Source organism: Mobula birostris, chromosome 3, assembly GCF_030028105.1.
Source record: "Mobula birostris isolate sMobBir1 chromosome 3, sMobBir1.hap1, whole genome shotgun sequence".
Classification (NCBI taxonomy): Eukaryota; Metazoa; Chordata; class Chondrichthyes; order Myliobatiformes; family Myliobatidae; genus Mobula; species Mobula birostris.
The window spans coordinates 47,676,155-47,704,024 of record NC_092372.1 but is presented as its reverse complement, the minus strand read 5'-3'; the positions used below and the strand labels follow the sequence as shown (position 1 = coordinate 47,704,024).

Sequence of the window (27,870 nt, the reverse complement as noted above, 5' to 3'; positions counted from 1 at the left end):
TGGACTCTGTATTAAAAGATATACGGTAGATTTTCTTTTTGCTTACCTGGATGACAAACTTGTCACCAGGGCGTCCACAACCGAACATGTATCTCATCTCCGCATATTTTCGAGCACTAAAGCCGACACAGGTTGATCATTAACCCTGCTAACTGCCAGCTTGGGTTGTCAACCATTGACTTTCCCAGCCATCACATCTCTGCAGAAGGTGCAAAATCCCTCCCCTCAAAGATAGGCGCTATTATGGATTTCCCATCACCCACACTGCAAAAAAACCTACAGGAGTTTTTAGGTATGGTAAATTTCCATCACCACTTCATTCCCTGAGCTGCTGAACTTATGCTCCCCCTGTATAGTGTGCTTAAAGACAATACCCCTAGTCAAGTGCTTGACCAGGGCATTTGAGGAATCCTAATGAGTTCTTTCTTAACAACCCTACTGGCACGCCCACTTCCCAAAGCACCCGTAGCCATTACTACTGACACCTCTGACCATACTGTGGGCGCTGTGTAAGAACAGCTGTTCGGAGGCGTGTGGCAGCCCCTTGCCTTCTTCAGCCAGCAGCTCCGTCCCTCCAATAGGAAGTACAGAATGGTTGACCATGAGCTTCTCCATCTCTATCTGGCTGTTCACCATTTTTGTTTTCTTCTAGAGGGTCACCATTTTCACAGCGTTTGTTGACCACAAACGCCTTGTGCATGCGATGGCTAAAATATCAGACACTTGGTCTGCACGCCAGCAATGCCACCTGGGCTACATTATCCGAGTTCACAATGGATATACAACATATCAAAGGAAAAATAATACCGTGGCCGATGGCCTCTCACAGCCAGCCGTCGAGGCTGTACAAATGAGGTTTGGCTCTGCTGGCATGGTAGCCAACCAAATGACTGACCCAAAGGTCCAGGCATACCAAACAGCAGTCACTGGGCTGCGGCTGGCTGACATTAAGTTCAGGGAAGCTGGGGTTTCTCCCCTGTGAAATGTCTCAACCGATCACCCTCACTCCATCGTGCCTGCAAAATGGAGACGGACTGTTTTCAACTCCACACATGGCCTCTTGCAACCAGTCTGGAAAGCCTCATGGAAACTGATTGCACTAAAGTTCGTTTGGCACTGCCTCAGAAGGAACATGAGTGATTGGACTGCGGCTTGCGTGGAGTGTCAGCAGGCAAAAATTAACCATCACGTTCAGGTGCCATTGGCAACTTTTGAGGTCTCTGAGCGCCGGTTTGACCATGTCAATGTGGAACTTAGTGGTCCTCTTCCCACCCCCACCCCCCTGCAGTTTCACACACCTCCTTACCATGGTGGACCAAGCTACCAGGTAGCAGAGGTCATCCTTCTAGCATCAACGACAGCCACGAATGTGACTCAGTCGTTCATCAGCACCTGGGTTGTTTGGTTTGGCACCCCATCTGATACGTCCTCTGACCGTGGTCCCCAATTCATTTCAGACTTCTGGGCTGCTATGGTCCAGAACCTCAGCATTAGGCTACATCACACCATGGAGTATCATCCTCAGTCCAATGGCCAATGTTAGCGGTTTCACCACTCCTTAAAGGCTGCTCTGAGGGCTTCCCTGACCTATGAGTGTTGGCATAGTCATTTCCCATGGATCCTGCTGGGGCTCAGAACAGCTCCAAAAGAGGATCATCCGTGGCTGAGTTGGCATATGGGCAGCTGTTGCAAATGCCAGGTGATTTCATTCCTGATGCCACAACTGCCTAGACAGTGTTCCATCCTCCTCAGTAAATTCAATTCCTTTTCACCTAATCCTACTTCCCATCATGGCATGCAACACTCTTGGGTTCCTGTTGACCTACATGACACCTCATTTGTTTTCATCCACCATGCCGCACACCAACATCCCCTTTGGCCCCTTTACAATGGCCTGTTCTGCATTTTTGGAATGGGGAGAAAAGACCTTTATCATAGATAAGAGGGGTTAACCATGAAGTATTTTGGTAGATCACCTTAAACCAGCCCACCAAAATTTGGACTATTCCACTGCCTTGCCCTTGGCACGACAACATGACCATGAGCGTGGTAATGCATCTCTGGGCGAGCCAGAGGCACCTGTGGTTCCTCCACCCATGGAACTCAGGACCCGAGCCCCAGAGAGGTTCACAGTGCAGGTTTTAGTGTGTTCTGTGAGGGCCTATGTTGGGTAACGTTGTTGGGAGAAATATACATAATTCACAACCACTGACATTGAGTTGGTTTCACTTTAAGAGGGTGGTCTGACGTGATGACATTGTTTCATAAAGATCTTTAGCGCACTTTTGTGTTTAGGGTTTAGAGTTCAATAAAATGTGTTACGGGTTTCATTAAACATAAAACACCTCACTTCATTTTATTTGAGAAAACTTACACACTAGCCATAGTCGACATTATCAACGAGAGAAAATCTACAGCTGCTCGAAATCCAGGCAACACACACAAAATACTGAAGGAACTCAGTAGGCCAGGTAGCATCTATGGAAAAGAGTAAACAGTTGATATTTCTAGCTGAGACCCTTCGCCAGGACTGGAGAAAAAAACTGAGAAGTCAGAGTAAGAAGGTGGGAGGAGGAGAGGAGGAAATACAAGGTAGTAGGTGATAGGTGAAACCGGGAAAGCAGGAGGGGTGAAAGAGCTGAGAAGTCAATTGGTGAAGCACTTGTTCTACTTGCAAGGGTAAGTGCCAGGAGGGAGCTCAATAGGAGGGGACGAATTGACACGGGAGTTGCGTAGGGAGCGATCCCAGCAGAAAGCAGAAAGTGGGGGGGGGGAGGGAAAGATGTTTTTGGTGGTGGGATCCTGCTGGAGATGGCGAAGGTTATGGAGTATTATCTGCTGGACATGAAGGCTGGTGGGACGGCAGGTGAGGACAAGAGGAACTCTATCTCTCGTAGGGTAGTAGGAGGATGGGATGAGGGCATACGTTTGTGAAATGGAAAAGGGATGGGTGAGGGCAATGTTGATAGTAGAGGAAGGGAAGCCTCTTTCTTTGAAGAAGGAGGACATTTCCTTGGCTCTGAAAAGCCTTATCCTGAGTGCAGATGAGTCAGAGGTGGAGGAATTGAGAGAAGCGGATGGCAGTTGACATAATTTAGTAACTCTACAGACCTTTGATGCAGTTGTGATTCTCAGCTGTAACAGGCTGAAACAGGAATTTTTTATTGTATCCATCAAGCTGCACCACTTCAAGTTTGCCCTTGAAGGCGCTTCGGAAGCAAAGAAGCATGCTTAAGTAGTGAAATGTAATTAAGAGCTTTTGCTAAAACATGAAACCAAAGATGAATGCTGTGGAAAGCAAAAAATCTAAGTTAATATAACAAATGGATAACCTACAGCAGAACAAACTAGTTCCGATACAAGCAAGACGAGCAAGTTACTGAAATGTTGAATTAGATGCCAGACTCACAAAATACCGAAGGAACTCAGCAGGCTTGGCAGCATCTATGGAAAAGGGTAAACAGTTGACATTTTGGGCTGAGACCCTTCACCAGTACTGGAAAGAAAGATGAGAAGTCAGTGTAAGAAGGTGGGGGGAGGGGAAGAGGAAGTACAAGGTGGAAGGTGATAGGTGAAACCCGATTAGGGGGAGGAGTGAAGTAAAGGGGCGGGAAGCTGATAGATGGAAAGGAGGTGATGGGCAGGAAAGGAAATAATGTGAGAGAAGGAAACAGGAATTGGGAATGGTGAGGGGGGTGCAATTACCAAAAGTTCGAGAAGTCGACATTCATCAGGTTGGAGGCTACCCAGACAGAATATAAGCTGTTGCTCCTCCAACCCAAGTGCTGCCTCATGGCAGCAGTAGAGGAGCCCATGGACTGACATGTAGGAATGTGAATGGGAAGTAGAATGGAAATGGGTGGTCACTGGAGATCCTGCTTTTTCTAGCAGATGGTGCATAGGTGCTCGGCAAAGTGGTCTCCCAATCTACATTGGGTCTCACTGATATACAGGAGGCCACACCAGGAGCACCGGATACAGTAGACGGCCACAACAGACTCATAAGTGAAGTGTCGTCTCACCTGGAAAGACTCTTTTGGGGCCCTGAATGGTAGTGAGGGAGGGCAGAAAGCGAAAAGTGGTGGGAAGGGTAAGATGTGCTTGGTGGTAGGATTCCGTTGGAGATGGCATTCACAGTAGAACAAAGAAATACAATAGAGTTAATGAAAAACTACACACGGAGACTGACAAACAACCAATATGCAAAAGAAGGCAAGCTGTGCAAATTCTAAAATATATACTGTAAAATAAGTCTCTTCTGCATACTCTTCAAAGCCTCCACATCCTTCCTGTAATGAGGCAAACAGAACTGAATGCAATACTATAGATGCAGCCTAACTAGAGTTTTATATATCTGCAGTATAATTCTGAACACCTGAACTCAATGCCTCGAACGATAAAGACAAAAATGTCTTCTTTAAAACCTATCAACCTGTGCAGCTTTTTTCTTGCAGGTAATGTGACTAAGGCTCATTCTCTTACGTGCTTCAGTAAACAATTTCCCAGTGGCTTGGACTTTAATCTTGAAGTATGAATAACTGTGTGCATTCTCTGTCTGTTTCAGCTGAGGTTTGGATCACGTTGCTTCTGGGAGGTAGTTGCTGTAAGTTAAATAGTTTTCCATTAGTTCTGAAAATTAGCTCCATTCCCAGAGAAATGCAACATGGAGATAAGACAGCTTAAAAAATTGTTTCGGCATTGATGAAGGTCTTCACTAAGATTGTCAATGTTGTCAACTCATTGGTTAGTGTCATACCTTGCATGCCATGATGTAGCAAATATATAAAAAGGGCACATTTCTGTGGGCTGCCAAATTTGCAGAGTGTTTCACAATGTGATGTACCAATTCTTGAATTCAATGAATAAAATAATGCTATGATTACTATATCCAAGTATGTTAATTCTTTTAAATTACTATATAGTGCATCTACTCAGACCACAGAAACTGTCCATTTGACTCAAAAAACAAGTTCAACTGAGGCATTTCCTATCGTTCTTCTAACCCTCTTCTTCATACTTTTGCACTGTGTTTATCTTCAAAAACCTATGCTATTTATCTCTATACACTGCTAAAAGGTCCACATGTTGAAATTCTAAATTAGAGAAAGGCCAATTTTTATGGTATCAGAAATGATCTGGTAAGTGTAGATTGGCCTGGGTGTTTCTGGCAAAAGGTGTACTTGGTAAGTGGGAGGCCATCGAAAACGAAATTTTGAGAGTACAAGCTTGTATATGCCTGTCAGAATAAAAGGTAAAGATAACAAGACTAGGGAACTTTGGTTTTCAAGAGAAAAGTTGCCTCACAGGTAGATAGGATAGTTAAGAAAGCTTATGGGGTGTTAGCTTTCATAAGTCGAGGGATAGAGTTTAAGAGTCGCGATGTAATGATGCAGCCCTATAAAACTCTGGTTAGGCTGCACTTGGAGGACCGTGTCCACTTCTGGTCGCCTCACTATAGGAAGGATGTGGAAGCATTGGAAAGGGTACAGAGGAGATTTATCAGGATGCTGCCTGGTTTAGAGAGCACGGATTATGATCAGAGATTAAGGGAGCTAGGGCTTTACTCTTTGGAGAGAAGGAGGATGAGAGGAGACATGATAGAGGGATACAAGATATTAAGAGGAATAGATAGAGTGGATAGCCAACGCCTCTTCCCAAGGGCACCACTGCTCAATATAAGGGGACATGGCTTTCAGGTAAGGGGTGGGAAGTTCAAGGGGGATATTAGAGGAAGGTTTTTTACTCAGAGAGTGGTTGGTGCGTGGAATGCACTGCCTGAGTCAGTGGTGGAGGCAGATACACTAGTGAAATTTAAGAGATTACTAGACAGATATATGGAGGAATTTAAGGTGGGGGGTTGTATGGGCGGCAGTGTTTGAGGGTTGGCACAACAATGTGGGCCAAAGGGCCTGTACTGTGCTGTGCTATTCTATATTCTATGTTCTATTGAGGCCCTGGTTCAGAGAACAAAGGAAGTGCAAGTAAGCACAGATGAGGTTCTTATGGTGTACAAGAAATGAAAGAGAACACTTTCATGCAAGGTATGACACTAACCAATGAGTTGACAACATTGCCAATCTTAGTGAAGACCTTCATCAATGCTGAAATGTGTGGCAGTCCTTCTAGGTGAGGCGACACTCCACCTGTGAGTTGACTGGGGTGATATACTGCGTCCAGTGCTCCCGATGTGGCCTTCTATATATTGGCAAGACCCGACGCAGACTGGGAGATTGTTTTGCTGAACACGTACGCTCTGTCCATCAGAGAAAGCAGGATCTCCCAGTGGCCACACATTTTAATTCCACATCTCATTCCCATTCTGATATGCCTATCCACGGCCTCCTCTACTGTAAAGATGAAGCCACACTCAGGTTGGAGGAACAACACGTTATATTCCGTCTGGGTAGCCTCCAACCTGATGGCATGAACATTGACTTCTCAAACTTCTGCTAATGCCCCACCTCCCCCTTGTACCCCATCCATTATTTATTTATATACACACATTCTTTCTCTCTTTCTCCTTTTTCTCCCTCTGTCCCTCTGACTATACCCCTTGCCCATCCTCTGGGTACCCCCCCCCTTCTTTCTCCCTGGATCTCCTGTCCCATGATCCTCTCATATCCCTTTTGCCAATCAACTGTCCAGCTCTTGGCTCCATCCCTCCCCCTCCTGTCTTCTCCTATCATTTTGGATCTCCCCCTCCCCCTCCCACTTTCAAATCTCTTACTAGCTCTTCCTTCAGTTAGTCCTGACGAAGAGTCTTGGCCTGAAACGTCGACTGTACCTCTTCCTAGAGATGCTGCCTGGCCTGCTGCGTTCACCAGCAACTTTGATGTGTGTTGCTTGAATTTCCAGCGTCTGCAGAATTCCTCATGTTACTGTTCTGAATTTACTGACTTGGTACTACTTTTTACATTCAGTGTTATTATTAGGGACAGATAAATTGCCACTAAACTTGACATCTTCAGAATCCTTATGCTGAAAGTGGAAATCCATAGCTTGATACTAGTGATCTGTATTCTAAGAGCAAAAAAGGATGTAAAGATATTAGCATCTGCACAATAGAGGGCGCAATAAACAAGGCTTTCTCTCTGGAAGATTTCTTTCATAACTACTTAAAGTGAAGAAAGTGCAATACTACAACTTACAAGTGATCTGTATATTGAAAGGAGTTTATGTGCTGACGTTTTAGTTAACATTTTGATTTTTTTCGATTTTTCTAAATTCGGTGCTTTTTGATTACCCCATATGGGTTATATAAATATGAAAATATTTTTATGAAATTAAAGTACTATACTAAGACCTATAACAACATAACTATAGTTAACAAGTTTATGCTAAGGTTGTTGGGACAAGATATACGTTATTTTATATTAAGATTAATAGAAAGCTGTAGTATGTAATATTATATAACTTATAAAAGCGGTAATATGTAATAACTTGGTTTTACATATAACATTGGCTAAGCACTAGAGGAGTCTGCAAATGTAAGATGCTAAGAGAGAGTTAGAGTGATTTATCCATCTATCTTAAGTGACAAATTGTACACAACCATTATGTTTTATCAATGTAGTGCTTGTCTGTTGTGAGAGATTGCGGGAAGTAATTTTTCCAGAGTAACCATCGGCAACAGACTTGCCTCAGAGCAATTTCTCTTTTACTAAAATCCAGCAGCTTTTCTGTGAATAGCCCACAAAATGTCGCTGTCTACTGCTAGTGCCATTGGGGAAGCCTACAGACTCTCTGTCACTGACTCTTCACAGCTGATGATTTCTGTATTGCTTTTATTAGCATCGTTTGTTTTTTGCACACTGGTTGTTTGTCAGTCTTTGTTTATGTGAAGATTTTTGTAAATGCCTACAAGAAAATGAATCTCAAGGTGGTACGGTAACATATGGTACTTTGACAATGCCCAATCGTACCCATGTGAGCAACTAACCCACTAAACCACACATCTCTGGAATGTGGGAGGAAACCCACGTGGTCTCTGGCAGAATGTAAAAGTTCCTTACAGGTATAGTAATCCAATGGTATGTTCCTACAATGGAAACCTAAGTTACGCTAAATTGAAGAGCATGGCCTCAAGGCATAATGTTTTGATTACTCCCATTGGCATGGACCAGGTCAGATACTGAGAGTTTGAAACCAGTTGAAGGTTTGAAAGCTTATGTAGATTCAAAACATTTTGAACAATTCTGGAGTTAGTGATGGTGGAACTTAACAGTTGCTCATTGGATCATTTCTTTAAACTTTCAACAGATTTGCGAAGACAGGGACAACGTTATTAACAAACTATTATTCTTAAACACCCATTATAGCAGAACTCTTTTCCCTTTTTATATACAGAATTCCATGAACCATAAAGATGGCTTCTGCAGATCTATTCAAGTCACCGCTCCAAGCAGGTAGCAAAAAACAAATCCAAAGTAAAAACATTTCCTCGAATGCTATCTCCTTTATCATCTGATTTCTCTTGGAAGTAGCACTAGAATTTTGATTTTGGTGGTAAATGCTGATGGCTTTCAGTGGAAACAAATTATATGGAATGTAACAAGGGAGCTCAGTCTTGATGAAATCTCCCAGTATTGATGCTGTTGGATCCTATGACAGGTAAGAACCTATTGAGTTAGATTGGGCATACAGGGCTACCAACATGGAACAAAGGGGAAGGTAACTTTTTAAAAATGTACTTCAGTTTAATCCGTTAAAATACTTATGTACTTTAAGTAACTTAATTATTTTACAAATGTAATTACTTAAGATTTACTTCAATTTTAATATATTTTAAATATTTCTGTGTTTCAGATATTTTGAAGAATATTAAATGGCCCAGAACATTTCCAGTTGTGGAAACTGGGAAAGGACTCTCCTAGCTGATCAAAAGGTTTCGATTTGTAGAGATTTATAATTACAAGCTATTCAAAAAAATTACAAACAGAGATGAAACCACTATGTTTCTTTCCACTATTGCTGTTAGTTCCTGTCATTGCTTTCCTTGGGCAATAGATTTTCTGCAAGTGATTTTTTTCTGTATATTCCAAATTTTTCTTTGTATTCTACTTCTGCTATGATGGAGAACCTAGCATCAAAATTCACCCATAATTGGTTGGATGTAATGCATAAAGCAGTACCTGTTGATTAACTTCTGAAATGTTGTACTATTGATTTTAGGGTGGCACAGTTGTGTAGTGATTAGTGCAACAGCTGTAAGAACGGGGTTTGATTCCTGCTACTATTTGTAGGGAGTTTGTGCATTCTTCCCATGACCCCATGGGTTCCCCCAGGTGCTCCGGTTTCTTCCCACATTCCAAAGATGTACAGAATAGGATTAGTGAGTTGTGGGCATGCTATGTCGCCGCTGGAAAAGTGGAAACACTTGTAGTCTGCCCAATATCACCTCGCTGATTTGATTTGACAGGAATAACGCACTTTGCTGTATGCTTCAATGTACATGTGACAAATAAAGCTCACTTTTAATCTTCTTGTTGACAGAAATTGGGTTACAGAGGGTGCACTTAATTTCTCCAGTTTATTGGCCTGTGTGAGCTATGCCACACATTGTGAGAGAATGCAATAATTTTTACATTTTTGGCATTCTGTGATGGTTATCATCATCTTTATGGATTATGCCAAGTTAAATCAAATACATAGCTCTCATCTAAATAAGATGGAACTCCTAGACCATCTACAATGGATCAGACCACTCTGATACAAAAAACTTAAAATTAGTAAAAGATTGGCCATCATTACGGATGATTTTTTAAAAAAATATTGTCAATGAGCAAACTGGAAGCAAATTAGCAAAGTGCCCATTTTGGGGAAATAGTAATCATTAAGTATAGGAAGCCAATAATCCATTAGATTTACTTCAATAGCAAGTTGATGAAACGGTTAGGTTACTGGATTAATCACTAAAATTATGGATCTCTGATCCAGGGCCATTATTTTGAGTCTAACCATGGCAGCTGCGGTATTGAAGTTCAAGAAAATCATAAATTCAGGAATAAAAAAAACAGCCTTGGTAACCATAACCATAAAACTGTGAATTTAAAAAAAATCTTAAAGTCAAAGTAAACTTATTATCAAAGTGCAAATATGTCATCATATACAACCTTGAGTTTCATATTCTTGTGGGCATTTACTAGAAAATAAAATTAAAAATACAACAAAATTTATGAAAAACTATGCATACATAGAACATTATAGTACAGCCCAGGCCCTTTGGATCATAATGTTGTGCGTGCCGACCTTTTAACCTACTCTAAGATCAATCAAATCTTCCCTCCTACATAACCCTCCATATTTCTATCATCCAGGTGCCTATCCAAGAGTTTCTTAAATATCCCTCATGTATCTGCCTCTACCACCATCCCTGGCAGTAGAGTCCTTGAATGTGAGTCTGTAGGTTATGGAATCAATTGGGATTGAGGTGAGTGAAGTTAACAACATCAGTTCAGGAGCCTGATGGTTGAAGGGTAGTAACTGTTTCTGATCCCAGTGGTGGGGGACCTGAAACTCCTGTACCTACTACCCATTGGCAGTAGCAAGATGAGAACATGGCCTGGATAGTGGGGCTCATTAATGATGGATGCTACTTTATTGTGGCAGGTCTCCTTGTAAGTATGCTTATTGGTGGGAGGCTTCTGCCCGTGATGTTCTGGGCTGTATCCACCACTTTCTGTAGACTTTTCCACTCTTGGGTATTGGTGTTTCTATACCACTCTGTGTTGCAACCAGTTGGAATACTCTCCATTGTGCACCTATAGAGTTTGTCAAAGTTTTAGGTGACATGCCAAATCTACACTAACTTCTAAGAAAGTTAAGGTGCTGCTGTACCTTCTTTTTGATATGCATTTATGTGCTGGCCCCTGGACAGATGCGTTGATATAATAATGCCACGAAATTTAAAGTTGCTGGCCCTCTCCACCTCCTGTCGCCTAACGAGGAGTGGCTCATGGACCTTCGTCTTCTTCCACCTGTAGTTGATAATCAGCTCTTTGGTTATTGCTGCTGTTGAGGGAGAGATTGTTGTTGTTGTGGCTCCATTCAGCCAGGTTTTCAATCTCCCTTCTGTATGCCAATCCTTTACCGTCTTTGACCTGACCAACAATAGTGGCGGTGTCAGCAAACTTACTTGTGACATTGGAGCTGTACTTAGTGTGGTAACTTCTACTTTGAAAAAGGCACACTCAACAACTTCATGCCCAAAGAAACAACTTTATCTCGAACGTCAAAACTGTGATGTATATACAGAGGATTTCACAACCCGTACGGCATGGCAGGAACACGATATACAGAGCCCACCGGAAGTAAAAAGATGGAAGTAAACCCCGCCCCCCCATTATCCTAATTAGTATTAACTTACTTTTAATAATGCTCACATTACAACACTTCTCCACCTTTAAAATCCAACATCCCCAAATGTAAAAAACTAGGAAATAAAAGCAGTGGTGTTATTAACTTGTGTACCCCTGAAAACTTATACTAGTATCTCAGCAACAGTTTACCAATACAAAACATCTGGAAAACATGACAGATTCAATGTTCAATCTAACAACGGCAAAAAAAAACTGTCCCATCAAAGATTCAGTCTGTCAGGAGGTTTACGAGTGCGCTGTGATCCGTGCACTATCCCCGGTGACCCAGCAGGCACCGCTGGTGATGGTGTTTTGGGTGGGTCTGGTTTTGGGGGCATGAGAGGGGTCTATGTGTCTGTGTGAGAATGTCCATCCTCTTCAGGGGACCCCGACCCCTCTGCTAGTGTCTTGACCTCTGGCAAAGTCACTGGTACACATGCTTCCACCGTGGTCTGTCTCACAAATGGAAATTCTATGGAACTGTCTGCCTCTGAGCCGGTATCATGATGCAGGCGCACATGGTCCTGATGTCTGCGGAAAACACGCCCATCAGTCAATTTAACAACATAGGAGACTGTACCACTCTGCTTAAGAATAACCACAGGCAGCCATTGTTGATTTTTTTCACATAGACATTGTCATCGGGTTTTAACTGTCTCTCTCGTGCATGTTGATCATGTCCCTCCTTCTGCTTTTCCTGCTTTCCCTGCTTTCTCTTCACTTTTGCTTTCATGTCCGGGTGCAGCAGGTCCAATCTTGACTTGGGCCTACGCCCCATCAGCATCTCTGCTGGAGTGTGGGCAGTCGTAGTCTGTGGCGTGAGGCTGTATTTAAACAGGAAACATAAAAGCTGAATGCTAAGAGAGTCCCCTGTCATCCACTTTAGGCCTTCCTTCACTGTCTGAACAACCCGCTCAGCCAAACTATTTGAGGCTGGGTGGAAAGGGGCCGTCCGAATGTGATGAATGTCATTCTGCTGCATGAACTCACTGAACAGTTCACTGGTGAACGTCGGGCCATTATCAGTGACCAGAGTGTCAGGCAACCCGTGGACTGCAAACACTTGCCTGAGCTTGTCTATGGTTGAGGGGGCTGTGACGTTGCTCATGATGTGAGCTTCAATCCATTCAGAATGCGCATCTACCATTACAAGAAACATCTGCCCCATAAAAGGGTCAGTAAAGTCCAAATGTAGCCTAGACCAGGAAGAGTCTGGCCACTCCCATGGGTGCAAAGGAGCTGGTGGTGGCATATTCTGATTAGTCTGACATTGCGTGCATGATTTTACCTTGTTCTCTAGATCCTGATCCATTCTTGGCCACCAGATGTAGGATCTTGCAAGGCTTTTCATCTGAGACACCCCTGGATGAGTCTCATGAAATTCCTCCACAATCTGTGAATGGCCAGGGGGAGGCACAATGACCCTCGCCCCCCAGAAAATGCAGCCATCCTGCAGACTCAGTTCTGTCTTGCTTTTGGCATAAGGTCTCAGTTCCTCTCCTTCTATGACTCTGGACCAACCTTGTAAAAGGAAAGTCTTGAATTGGGACAGCACTAGGTCCCTCTCTGTCCACTGCTTGATCTGGGTCGCCTTTATAGGTGTCTCTGACAGCCTCTCCTGTGAAAACACAGTCTCTGGAGACACACATGTAGTAACAGGTGTCTCAGGTAAAGGTAGCCGACTCAGTGCATCGGTGTTTGCATTATCCCCACCCATCCTGTACACTATAGTGTACTGGTAGGCTGACAATGTGAGAGCCCAACGCTGTATCCTGGCTGAGGCTAGCGGTGGGATGCATCTACTCTCACTGAACAGGCTCATCAGTGGTTTATGGTCCATATAAATTGTAAATACGCATCCATAAAGGTACTGATGAAAGCGTTTGACCGCAAAAACAATAGCCAGGCCTTCTTTATCTAGCTGTGAATATCCCTTCTCAGCAGCTGTCAGGGTACGTGAAGCAAAACCAATAGGCTTCGCTGATCGGTCCTCCATTACATGTGAGAGAACTGCCCTGACTCCATAGGGCGAGGCATCACATGCAAGGATGATCTCCTTGTCTGGGTCATAGTGAACAAGCAGCTTCGCTGAGTGGAGGAGTTCTTTCACTTCCTTGAAAACTTTCTTCTGCTCTTCACCCCACTGCCACTTAGTGTCATTGTGAAGCAGCTTATACAGTGGGGTCAAAACCCTTGAGTGATCAGGAAGAAACTTGCCCTAATTCACCATGCCCAAAAATGATCTGAGTTCTGTGACGGTCTTAGGGCTTGGGGCCTCCTTAATATCTCTCACTTTGTCCTCCACAGGGCAAAGCCCCTCAGCTGTGATCTTGTGTCCCAGGTAAGTCACACTTGATGCCAGGAACACACATTTTCTGCATTTCAACCGCAGCCCTGCGTCTGAGAGCCTCTTCAGCACCTGTTCTAAATTAGCCGGATGCTCCACCTCTGTAGCCCCCATGACCAAAATATCATCAAGGTACACTGCTACGTGTGGAATCCCCTGCAGCAAAGAGTCCATTGTCCTTTGGAGAATGGCAGGGCTGGACGCCACTCCAAATACCAGGCGATTGTACTTGAATAAACCCTTGTGCGTATTAATTGTGACGTACTCCTTTGAATCCTCATCGAGCAGCAGCCGTTGGTAGACGTGGCTCATGTCCAGCTTTGTGAACAGCTTACCGTCTGACAGGGTCGCAAACAGGTCATCCACCCATGGCAATGGGTACCCCTCCGGCCTAGAGACCTGATTCACCGTAAGTTTATAATCCCCACGTATCCTCACCGTTTTGTCTGCCTTCAAAACTGGAACAATGGGAACCGCCCACCTTGAAAACTGGACGGGCTCAATAATGCCCAGCCTCTGTAAACGTCCCAGCTCCTCCTCGACTTTGCCTTTCATGGCATAGGGCACCGACCTGGGCTTTAAAAAACGTGGTGTGGTCTCAGGGTCGACATGGAGTTTCACTGTCACACCCTTCAGTGTTCCTAGCTCGTCCCTGAAAATGTCACTGTACCGCTGCAGAATGTCCTCCGTCGTGTGTGCATACTTAATTTCATGCGAGTTTAGCCGGATTTTGCAAAGCCAATCGCGACCCAAAAGACTGGGTCCCCTGCCTTTAGCTATCACTAGCCTGGCTTCAGCCTTCTGACCCCCAGCTGAAATGTCCACATATAATACCCCTAAATGAGGTATGGGCTGCCCCGTATAGGTCCTAAGTTTGAGCTTTGACGGTCTAATGGGAGGCAAGTTGGACCCCCATGTCCTCCTGTAGGTCTCCTCACTAATGACCGATACAGTAGCCCCTGAATCAATCTCAAACTTAATGTCCTTTCCCCTGATAGTGACTGTGGCATAATATGGTTCAGGTGGTTCCTCATCCATTTCCACTCTGAACATGTCGTAGGCACATGCTGCCTCTTCATTTGCTTCTTCTAGATGGTGTGTGGCTGCCTGAGCCTGTTGAGCTTTCCCCTGCCCTTTGAACTTCTGCACTTTTTAGCTAAATGTCCCTTTTTGCTACAATCATGGCAGACAGTGTCTTTGAATTTGCAATCATTTGCATAGTATGTCCCTCCACACCGGAAACATTCCACCCGCTTTGCCTGTTTACCAGTCTCCCTCCTGACTTGATGCACTGCCGCTGACTGTGACCCCCCATGTCCTTTCTGAATATCCTTGACATTATTAGCAGCCATCTCCATGCCTTGGGCAATCTCTAAGACTTTCTTGAAAGTCAACTGTGGAGTTTCCCCTAACAGGCAGCATTGTATGCCGTCATTATTAATGCCGCATACCAATCGATCACGGAGCATGTCTTCCAACACCGCTCCGAAATCACAATGCTCTGACAGCTGCCGAAGCTCGGCCACAGACTGACCTGGCTTCCTGAAACGGCTGTGAAACTTCCACCGTTGGACTATCACCGAAGGATTCAGATTGTAGTGGTTTTCCACGAACTTGACCAGTTCGTCATATGGAATGTCCCCCCCCGGTTTTTGTGGTATGGCTAAATTCCTTATTAGCTTGTAGGTCTTTGCCCCACATACATTCAGGAGAATAGAGCGCTTCTTAGCCTCCTCAGTAATTCCATTAGCACAGAAAAAGTGTCCCAACCTTTCCTCATACTCCAGCCAGTCCTCCGTAACCTCCACAAAATCACTGATAGTCCCAAACTTAGCCATCTGAATGTACGGCTCCTTATTGGCGCTGCTGCTCTCATTCGAAATGTGCAGACACGTCCACAAAACCAGTTCACCTCATTGCCAAAAATATGTGGTAACTTCTACTTTGAAAAAGGCACACTCGACAACTTCATGCCCAAAGAAACAACTCTAACTCGAAAGTCAAAACCGTTATGTGTATACAGAGGCTTTTACAACCCGTACGGCATGGCAGGAACACTATGTACAAAAGCACACTAGAAGTAAAAAGAACAGAAATAATGCCCCCCCCCCCATTATCCTAATTAGTATTAACTTACTTTTAATAATGCTCACATTACAACAGGACTGACATAGATCAGCTGGTTGCGTGGTGTCATAGCGACAATCTTGCACTCAATGTCAGGAAGACCAAGAAATTGTCGGTGAAAATCAGGAAGGGAAAGTTGGAAGAACACACACCAGTCCTCAATGAGGAGTCAGCAGTGACCTTAACCTGACTTTAAATTGCCAATGTCTTTAACTTCCTGGGTATCAACATCTCAGAAGTGACATGCCAAATCTACACTAACTTCTAAGAAAGTTAAGGTGCTGCTGTACCTTCTTTTTGATGGCACTTATGTGCTGGCCCCTGGACAGATGCGTTGATATAATAACGCCACGGAATTTAAAGTTGCTGGCCCTCTCCACCTCCTGTCGCCTAACAAGGAGTGGCTCATGGACCTTCGTCTTCTTCCACCTGTAGTTGATAATCAGCTCTTTGGTTATTGCTGCTGTTGAGGGTGAGATTGTTGTTGTTGTGGCTCCATTCAGCCAGGTTTTCAATCTCCCTTCTGTATGCCAATTCTTTACCACCTTTGACTTGACCAACAATAGTGGTGTTGTCAGCAAACTTACATGTGACATTGGAGCTGTACTTAACCTCACAGTCATAAGTGTAAAGCGAGTAGAGCAGGGGACTACGTACACAGCCTTGCGGTGCACCTGTGCTGATGGTGATCGTGGAGGAGATGCTTTTGCCAGTCTGTACTGACTGAGGTTCTGCAAGTGCAGAAATCGAGGGTCCAGTTGCATAGGGATGTAACAAGGCCCTGGTTTTGGAGGTTAGTGATTAGTTTTGAGGGGATGATAGTGGTCATTAATGTCCTTCACGGGATGAAATCTACCATTCTTACCCTGCAGGCCACTGTTAGACATTCAGGAGTTATGGAATTATGTGAGTAGAGCAGGCATGAATTCAAACAAGAACCAGTCTTCAGGAAACTGGTTTTAATGTCAGCTTTAAGCATTAATCATTTTGAAATTAAAAGGACAACCTTGTAAACAAACAGTACAGTTTACAGAGCAGTGGCCCACAGCAGGAGGCTCGTCTTTCAAGAGATTTGGTTTGTAAACAAACAAGACCACAATATGTTCTTATAGACATCAGCCAAACATAAAACGATGGGATATGTTAATTGCCTTATAACAAACCAGGGATCAGACATGCTTAGCAAAGTTATTTTGCATCATTGCGATAGAGATCAAAGAAGCTTCCAAGCTAGCACATCAAACAGGGTCATAGGCATATTTACTCGATCAATAGTTGATATATTTGTGTATCCAGAGTGTTAGCCTTCACAACACTAATCTTGGCTGTCGGGAAGCTTTAAGACCATCCATGTGAACTACTTTGACCCAGTAAAGATGCTTGAACATTCAGAGATGTCTTACCAGTTACAGTATGCTCACATTGTAAAAATGTAATTGAGAGGAACCATTTAATAGACACAAAACATTGAGGTGAATAGTCATTGTAGATATTAAACTCGTATTGAACCACCTGCTCTTTTCTTTGTTCTGAAGTGTATAGCAACTGGATGTAGTTTGCATTCAGGAAGAATCTTCTGAGGTTGTTTCCAAGAGAATGCCTGCTTGTTGAGGTAAATAAAGACCTTAAATATCAACCACCTTCAGTCTTTGGGTGACTCAGTTCAGCAGTGACAACTGCCTTCATGGGACTCCTGATCCTTCCCCAACTCGTGCACAGTTAGGGATGGACAATAAATGAAGATAGAACCAGTGACGTCTGGCTGCAAAGAAAATAAATGAAGAAATATCGTAATGGGCTTTTTGAAGCTTGCAATGCTGTATATCTAAATTCAAAATAGAGCTATATGAAATGTTGAAAATCACTCAATTCTATGGGAGAACAGTTGTGATGCCACAGAAGGGAGTGAGCAGGTGTCACATATGATTAATATCAGATTGCCATAATTTATAATTTTACATAAACAACTTAGTTCTGAAACTCAGTGCAAATTTGTTAAACTTGCAGGTGATAGCAGATCAGGAGGGGTAAGTGAGTATTCAGTACAGGAAATATGCCAAACAATTATACTTTTTCAGGCATCATGAGATAAATTCTCAAATAATATGTCAATACTTCAGGTAAAAATCCCCAAAGGCAAGAATGCATTTTTAGCCTTCTATATATGTACATGAAATACTCTCAGAATAGCTATTCTGTGACATTAGTGACAAAGTCATTTAATTGCATCAAAAGCCCTTCTAACGGCTACATTTATTAGCTTAAAATCACAATTTGCAAAGTGTATTAAGTAGAAAAAAAGAGCCACTTTTAACATCGGTTATTGTGGAGATTATTATGCTGTTCGCCTGCGGGTGCTTTTAAGCTAAGTTCTCTGTTCCTCTAAGATTATGAATAAACAAAAGGCGGTAGCAAACAGGGTCAACTTTGGACTCTATATAAACCCACGCAACCTTGCTCTGTTAACTGTAGAGAAAAGCAGCCAGAGTGAACACTAATCTCATCGTTTGCTGTGGCAGCATTTTCCAGACAGTGATCCCATGGAACTGCACAGATATTATTCCATATATCTTTATATTTATTTGGCATTGATGTGCAACACGAGTGGTGAGCTGAAGCCTCAATCCAGTCTCCGGCAGAAACGTGAGACACAAATTCAGATTGAAGCGATTAAGAAAGCAGTCATGGAACAACTAGGATTGGAAAAACCTCTTAAGCCCAGAATTAATATTTCTAGAACAGAGGAGGAGAAAATGTATAAACTTTATCTGCAGCGTGTGCAGAAATCCAACCAATATATTAGTTTGTTGAACAAGAAGTCCACCAGAATGGATTCTGTCAGCTCAGTTATTGTAAAGGGTAAGTGTCTGGTCACTCATGTACGTTTATATAATTAATGTGTAGTTGGACTGCTGTGTACTGTAATCAGAAGGCTTCTAAAAGTGAGGTGCAGCAGGGCTCAGCGTGGCTTTCCGTCAGTGGCCACATTTAAATTTCTGCACAAGCGCTAACATAATAGTATGTGTGGAGCAATATCAATATAGTTACAAATTAAAAATAGTGACGGTGTTGCCTCGTACATTGAAAAATAAACAGGGCAAACCTCTGTTTCCTGTTCAGTGTGATAATTTTGGGTACATGCTCGGGCACACTTCTTTTTAATACAACCCATTTTTAGAGAATGAAAATTGAGAAAATTAATATTAAATTCGAAAACTAAAATGAATGAACAGCCTTCCAGCACCCTGTTGCTGATGATCAATACTGATAGAGTGGATTGTATAAAAATGTAGGCACGGTTTTGTTGTTTGGTAAATAGGTATTAATTTGCATAATCACTTTTGCAATTGATATCACTCTTTTGGTGGATATCTGCAACTTCAGGATTTTCAGAATGATTAGGTCATTTAAGGGTTGGCAGACCACTACCTGGAGTGGCTTACTATAAGGATAAGTACCGGACCCTCAGATATCTTTCAGCTTCTCTAAGTGTCTAAGACGGGGTGAAACATATCCAAGTGTAGTATTGATACAAACCTAGATTGAGAAAGTTCACTGTGAGCATGGCATAGAATGATCTACACCAGTTAAGCCAGCAGGTAGCAGGGAGGCAAATGGTATATACTGTGGGGAAAATAACAGGCACTTGGTTAGAAAAAGAAAAAAAAAATGTTTTAAATGGTGAAACACTATTATTGGTGTACAGAAACATTTGTACACACTGATTCATAGGAAGAAACAATAAACATGCAAATACACCTAACAATTAGGAAGACAAATAATATGTAGACTTTTACTGCAAAGAGATTAGAGTATAAATCTACAAAGTCTTCTAGAGATTACATCAGGGTTTGGTGAGTTCTCAATTGGAGGGTTGTTTCCATTTTTGGTCTTTGTACCTAAAAGAAGAGATGTTTACCTTAGAGATAGTGATCACAGACTTACTAGATTTATTCTGGAGAAGAATGAGTTATCCTTAAAAAGAGTGAATTATTTTAGCTTTTACTAACTGGAATTTAGAAGAATGAGAAGTGATTTCATTAAGATGTACAATATTCCAAAAGGGACTGATAAGGTAGATCATGTGAGGTTGTTTCCTCTGTCTGGAGTCTAGAGCTATTGATGCTGTCTCAAAATGTGGAGCTGATCATTTAGGAATAGGGAGAAATGTCTTTAAGCAGAGGGTTGTAAATCTGTGCAGTTGTCAGGCAAGCAGGTCTGAATATTCAGACATCAGGATCTAACATTGATCTTGGACGTTAGGGATAATAGGGAGATTGGATTGGATAACTGAGATAGCATTTTGTCAGCAGTAGTGTGGCACATAATGTTGCAAGTTCCAGTAACTCAGGTTCAATCCTGATTTTGAGTCCTGTCTGTGTGGAGTTTGGATGTTTTCCTTATGAGCAGAAGACTTACTCTTAGAGCACAAGTTTCCCTCAAAGGAATACTTACAGGTTTATTTGGCCACTGTACTGTTTTTAACCTTCCAATTCTATTGTAGAAGTCACTAATTTATGTATTTTTGAAAGAAATTTATTGAGATGCAGTACAGAATAGGCCCTCGGACCCTTGGAGCTGTGCTGCCCAGATTTGACTCTAGCCTAACCACGAGACAAGTTACAAGGACCAATTAACCTACAAACTGGTGTGTCTTTGGACTGTGGGAGGAAACCGGAACACCTGAAGAAAACCCACACAGTCAGGGGGAGAATGTACAAGAAACATACAAAATTTATATGGCAGGCGAATCAAGTTGTACCATAAAACAAAAACGGAAGGGAACAATCTAGCATTAATCCAAGTGTCCGATTTTCAAACCACCATCTGTAAGTCAAACACTATCATGACTTAGAAATGTTTTCCCACCCCTTATTGGTACTAAATCCTGGAACCTCCCTACCCAAAGGATAGGGAGTGTTAAGCAGTTCTGGTCATGGCCAATGCAGAGAAAAATGCTGAGCCACTGTTCACTTCTGATATAGAGAGAGCCGGTTATCCGAAGCTATTGAACTTAAACTTGATTCTGGTAAACTGCAAAGTGGTAAGCAACAGTAACAATGAATGCAGTTGCTTTTGTTTTTATAATCTTCATAAAATCAAGTGAATGAGTGTAATAGTACCACATCCAGTCTCAGTCTTGGACTATTTGCCATGAATCATCTATTTTACTCTCTCAGCATATAACCATCTAATGTGTGGGCAGATACAAATCAGTGCATATCCACTCCATAACAAATTGGAAAGAAACAGTATATATTGCCACTTTGCAGCAAAATTTGTGACCAATATTTTCAGAAGAGAACCGTAGAGGGAGAAAAGTAACAGAAAACTAAATGTGATTACAATAATTGTTGAAATCTTGATGGTACCAAATTATGTGATATTTCCCAACTTCAGAAGCTGAATGTCATAAAAATCTTTGTTTTTTTTTAATATGGTGCAAATTACTTTCATATGGCCTTCTGACTCATTACCAAGCTAACACTATAATTTGAGTGATTTCAGCAATTAAATCTGGCGTGTGACTTCAGTCCAACTATTTGAGTCAGAGATGAGTGAGACCAATGCCTAAAATATTGAGTACAATTACACCATCTAAAGCCACAAGAGAAAAATATAAATAGCAAATATATTAGTGACTTCTACAACAGAATTGGACAGTTAAAAGCAGATGCCCAATTAATTCTCTCTCAAAAAAGGGTGAATAGAATTGAGACAATAGGATTGAAACTGAAGAATACAAGCACACACATAAATGACTGATTAATGCATATTCCTCTTGTTTTTGTAATAGGAACAACAAGTGATATGAGCAACAACAAACAACAACTGTACTTTAATGTTTCCAATGTCAAGAGCATACTTGTCTTTCCTAAAGTAAAGGTCTTGAGAAGTGAACTTAGATTCTACAAGCGCAAATGTCAGAATGCAAATTTACATCAGAAAATGACGGATGAAAACCCACAGCTTGTAAAAGTCTACAACTTATTCAAGCCAGCAACTAATAGGGCAGAGATACAGCCTCATTTTCTTGGTTCTAAAGTCCTTACATCCAATTTTGAAAAAGTTGAAACATTTGACATTCAAAAAACTGTTGAACATTGGATAAATTATCCGCAGGAAAATTATGGTATTGAATTAGAGCTGCTTCCGTGGTTGTCCAGTCAAAAGCATGATTCTGAAGACAAAGTGTCTCTTGAAGTAGAACTGAAAATAGAAGTGCAAAAAAATGTTAAAGAAATCCGGACACGTCGTGAAAGCTACACTGAGGACTGCCAGAGAAGCCAGATACGTTGTTGTAGGCGATCGCTACATGTGTCTTTTGAGGAGATTGGATGGTCAGACTGGATCAGAGCCCCACTAAGTTACAATGCCTTTTATTGTGATGGGACATGTCCAGTAAAGTACAAACTGGCCACAATGCATACACTTATCAAATCAAAGATGCATCAACTTTCTAATGGAGCTATTCCAGCCCCCTGCTGTGTTCCTGCATCCTATGAGCCACTAACTTTGCTCCATTTTAACAGTAATGACAAATTAGTACTGACAGCATTTGATAACATGATTGTCTCCAAATGCCACTGTTCTTAATTTTATGAAATTTCAAATTTAGGTATTTATTGGAAGAATATTTATTGATATTTATGTGTTATACCTACTTAGGTTAAATATTATTATCCTGGTAATTATTATATTAATCCCTTCTAATAACAGCTCATTTTAATCAACATCAGATTAAAATAAGTATTACATAGATATGTCTTTCTGTATTTTTTTGTTCTCTATTAAAAATGTAATGTCTGAAGATCCACATTCACATTGCTGGTTGATAGTGAATTGAAGCTTACACAAATTTCAATGAAAACCTTAGAGTCATGGAAAAGTACGGCACATATAGTCTATGTCAAGCTATTTAAACTGCCTACCCTTGTCGACCTGCACCAGGACCATAGACCTCCATACGCCTACCATCCATGTACCTATCCAAACTTCTCTTAAATGGTGAAATCGAGCTTGCATGCATCACTTGCGCTGGCAGTTCATTTCACACTCTTATGACTCTCTGGATGAAGCAGATTTCCCTCATGTTCCCCCTAAACTTTTCACCTTTCACCCTTAACCCACAACCTCTAGTTGTAGTCCCAGCTAACCCCAGTGGAAAAAGCCGTCTTGCATTTACCCTATTTTATACCCCTCATAATTTTATATACTTCCATCAAATCTCCTCTCAATTTTCTACATTCCAAGGAATAAAATTTATTCAATCTTTCTATATACCCCAAGTTCTCTGGACTGGGCAACATCCTAGTAAATTTTCTCTGTACTCCTTCAACCTTATTTACATCTTTTCTGTAGGTAGGTGATGAAAAACTGCAGAAAATACTCAAAATTAGGCATCACCAATGTCCTATACAGCTTCAACATAACATCCCATCTTCTGTAATCAATACTTGTGTACAAAAGATATCTTTACGACCATATCTACCTGTGACACGACTTTCAATAAATTATGGACCTGTATTCCCAGATCCCTTTGTTCTACTGCACTCCTCAGTGCCCTACCGTTCACTGTGTAAGACCTACCCTGGTTGGTCCTACCAAAGTGCAACATCTTGTACTTGTCTACATTAAATAACATCTGCCATTTTTTCAGCCCATTGTTCCAGCTGGTACAGGTTCTGAAGTGGATAGTCTTCATCACTGACCATAATCTTGGTGTCATCCACAAATTTTGCTGATCCATTTAACCACTTTATCATCCAGACTGTTGATATGGATGACAAACAACAATGGACCCAGCACCGATCCCTGTGGCACTCCACAAGTCACAGGCCTCCAGTCAGAGAGGCAACCATCTACTACCACTCTCTGGCTTCTCCCACAAAACTAATGTCTAAACCAATTTACTACCTCATTTCAATGCTGAGCAACTGAACCTTTTTGACCAAATTGGCGGGAGGAGAGAGAGCAGCGTGCTGCGCATGCGCAGTCCTCCGGTGAAAAATGATATTGTATCCATTAAGTAGGGGCTGTGGACAATTCTGATTTGATGGAGACAGATGTGAAAGCACAGAGGAACATCTGGAAAAATTTTTGAAACGCCGGTTCGCTGCTGTTGTTACTGCGTGATCTGGAATCTTTTGGAGGGAAGGACTCAGAATCCCCGGCTTTGCCTGCTGTTTGCGATCGAGATGGAGGTCGAATCGTTCAGATAGAGATGGCGCTCAGTACTCGGTGTCGGAGAGCTGATCACAGCTCGAAATTTTCGGATGACTCAGAGTCGGACCGTGGTCGGGTATGGCAGGCAGAGTTTTTCTTCCTTCTCCCGTCTGCGTGAGATTTGGGACATTTGAGAGACTTTGAACTTTTACTGTGCTCGTGGACTTCTTCATCAAGTTATGGTATTGTTACACTGTTGTAACTACATGTTATAATTATGTGGTTTTGTTAGTTTTTTTCAGTCTTGGTCTGTCCTGTGTTTTGTGATATCACACCAGAGGAAATAGTGTATCATTTCTTAATGCATGCATTACTAAATGACAATAAAAAGGGACCGCGTGTCTTCATAATCTAAATTCCCATGCGGGACCTTGTCAGATGCCATACAATAGTCCATGCAGACAACATCCACTGCCTTGTCTTCATCATCTTTCCTGGTATATTCTTCGAAGAACTCTATAAGATTGGTTAGACATGACCTACCATGCAGAAAGCCATGCTGACTATCCCTAATCCATTCATGTTTATCCAAATACTCATATATTCGGTTCCTTAGGATACCTTCCAATATCTTTCCCACTGCTGATGTCAGGCTCACTGGCCTATAATTTCCTTGATTATTTTTAGAGCCTTTCTTAAGCGACGGAATAACATTGGCTAACCTCCAATCCTCCAATGCCACCTGTCACTAAGGATGATTTAAATACCTCTGCTAGAACTCCAGCAATTTCTGAACTTGCCTTCTTTAGGGTCTGAGGGAACACTTTGACAAGCCCTGGTAATTTTTCCACCCTAATTTGCCTCAAGACAGCAAACACCTCCTCCTCTGTATTCTGTATAGGGTCCATGACTTTGCTGCTGTTTTGCCTCACTTCTATAGACTCTGTTCATTTCGTGAGTAAATGTAGATGGAAAAATGCATTTAAGATTTCCCCTATCTCTTTTGGCTACACACATGGATTATCATTCTGTTCTTCCAGAGGACCAGTTTTGTCCCTTGCAGTCCTTTTGCTCTTAGCATTTCTGTAGAATCCATTAGGCAACCTCATGCTTTCTTTTAGCCCTCCTGATTTCTTTCGTTAGTGTCCTCTTGTATTTTCATGTGCACTTCATTTATTCCTGCCTACTTATAACTGCAATGCACCTCCTTCTTTTTCTAAACCAGGGCCACAATATCTCTGGAAAACCAAGGCTTCCCACACCTGTAATCTTTACCTTTTACTCTGACAGCACATACCATCTTCTGCTCCCTCTCAAAATCTCACTTTTGAAGGCCTTCCACTTACCAAGTACACCATTGCCAGAAAACAGCCTGTCCCAATCCACACTTGCCAGATCCTTTCTCATTCCATCAAAATTGGCCTTTCTCCAATTTACAATCGCAACCCATTGACCAGACCTATTTTTTCCCGTAATAACTTTGAAACTAATGGGATTATTACTACTAGATGTAAAGTGTTCACCTACACAAACTCTGGTCACTTGCCCTGTCTCATTCCCTAGCAGCAGTTTAGAATGAAGACTAATTGAATAAAACCATAGCATCAATGTATTTGGAACTTGCTACCTTGGCAGAACCCTAATTCTGTGGATAAATCAAGGTTCTGCTGAAGTTATGATAGTGGAATGAGAGGAGATGTGAGGAAAATAACCAATTAACTCCTCAGATTTCTGACTTTTCATTACCTGAATGATGCCTGACACTTTCCACAACTTCTTGTGCTCTAACAGAAAGATATTCTGAAAAAGAGATAGGGACAGAATCATTATATGAGACATTAAAGCTAAATTTTGAGTCAGTAGTAAATCAGTGATATCTCCTGCTAACCCTCGAGAAAGCTCCTAACAATGATTTGGTGATCTCTCTGGTTTCAGCATCTGCCTGAAGAGCGAATCCTATCTACAAATTCTCACAGGGAACAGTCCAAGAATCAATCTTTGATTATGCCTTTCAACATTGCATAGTATATTAAATAAATGCATTTGTAATTCAGATAGTGGTTAAGATTTCATAATGAAATCCTTTAATAAATATTTTGACTTAGAATCTTATATGTTGAAATATACATGACAGAAAGTTACAATCTGTGTGCTTAAAATTATCTTTTGAGGTCATATCGTTTACTTGAGTAATTATGACAAAAGCATTACTTTGGCCTCAGGTAAGAAAATGATTATATTTTCAGAGGATTTTATGGTGTTACTGCCTTATAAGTAGCTTAAATGTGGAGAAAAAATACAAATATTCTTTAGAGATATTAGTGAATCATAAAATCCTAAATCAAACAGCAACAGAGACAGGCCATTCTACCCATAGTCTGCAGCAACCACCAAACATCAATTAACACTAATCCTGTTCTATTTTATTCTCCCCTCTACCACCAGATTCCATCACTCACCCACACAACCTGGAACGATTTACAGTGGCTAGTTAACCTGTTGAATGTGGAATGTGGGACCAAACCAGAGCACCTAGAGGAAACTCGTATGTTCATATGGAGTAGGTACGAACTCCACCCAGATAACACTGCTGGTCAGGATTGCACCCAGGCTGTTGGACCTGTGAGGCAGTTGTTCTATTGAAGGTATTATTGTGCTGCCCCATCATGTGTCGAAAATTTAACAACAACCTTGTTAAAATACCTAAATGAAAGTCCTTACGTTACTTTCTGTGTGCACTTTATCTGTATCTGGATGTTTCTTGGATTTGATTCTAATCTGGATGATGCAGTTTAGAATCAGAATCAGAATCAGGTTTATTATCAACGGCATGTGGCATGAAATTTGTTAACTTAGCAGCAGCAGTGCAATGAAATACATAATCTAGCAGAGAGAGAAAAAAAAACTTCGTAAATAAATAAGTAAATCAATTACATATATTGAATAGATTTAAAATAGCGTGCAAACAATAGAAATACTGTATATTAAAAAAAGTGAGGTAGTGTCCAAAGCTTTAAAATCCATTTAGGAATCGAATGGCAGAGGGGAAGAATCTGTTCCTGAATCTGTGTGCCTTTTGGCTTCTGTACCTCCTACCTGATGGTAAAAGTGAGAAAAGGGCATGCCCTGGGTGCTGGAGGTACTTAATAATGGACACTGCCTTTCTGAGACACCGCTCCCTAAAGATGTCCTGGGTACTTTTTAGGCTAGTGCCCAAGATGGAGCTGACTAGATTTACAACCCTCTGCAGCTTCTTTAGGTCCTGTGCAGTAGCCCCTCCATACCAGACAGTGATGCAGCCTGTCAGACTGCTCTCCATGGTACAACTTTTGACTGTATTTGTTGACATGCCAAATCTCTTCAAACTCCTAATAAAGTATAGCCGCTGTCTTGCCTTCTTTATGACTACATCAATATGTTGGGACCAGGTTAGATGCTCAGAGATCTTGACACTGAGGAACTTGAAACTGCTCACTCTCTCCACTTCTGATCCCTATGAGGATTGGTATGTGTTCCTTCCTTACTCTTCCTGAAGTCCACAATCAGCTCTTTCATCTTACCGACGTTGATTGCCAGGTTGTTGCTGTGGCACCATTCCACTAATTGGCATATCTCACTCCTGTACGTCCAAACACCACCTGATTAAATCCAAGAACACCACTTGATTAAACCTAGAAGGGCGAACAAACAGATGAGCCTAGGAATAATTAATTTGTCTTTCGCAGTTTAAAGGTTGTCACATGCACATTGAAACATGGAACCATACCGAGAAATGCATCATTTGCGTCAATGGTGTGCTGGGAGCAGCCCACAAAGTGGCACGGTAGTTCAAACATTATACAGTGCCAGTGATCACTGATCAGGGTAATTCCT

General features: G+C 41.9%; 1 long non-coding RNA gene across 1 annotated transcript; it reads left to right on the top strand.

The window, feature by feature from the left end:
- The first annotated feature begins 4,553 nt into the window (after nucleotides 1-4,553).
- On the top strand, nucleotides 4,554-8,873 carry LOC140194585 (uncharacterized). The gene is made up of 3 exons (XR_011885248.1): nucleotides 4,554-4,603; nucleotides 8,347-8,405; nucleotides 8,806-8,873. It is a non-coding gene; the product is annotated as an uncharacterized lncRNA (long non-coding RNA).
- The last annotated feature ends 18,997 nt before the right edge of the window (nucleotides 8,874-27,870 follow it).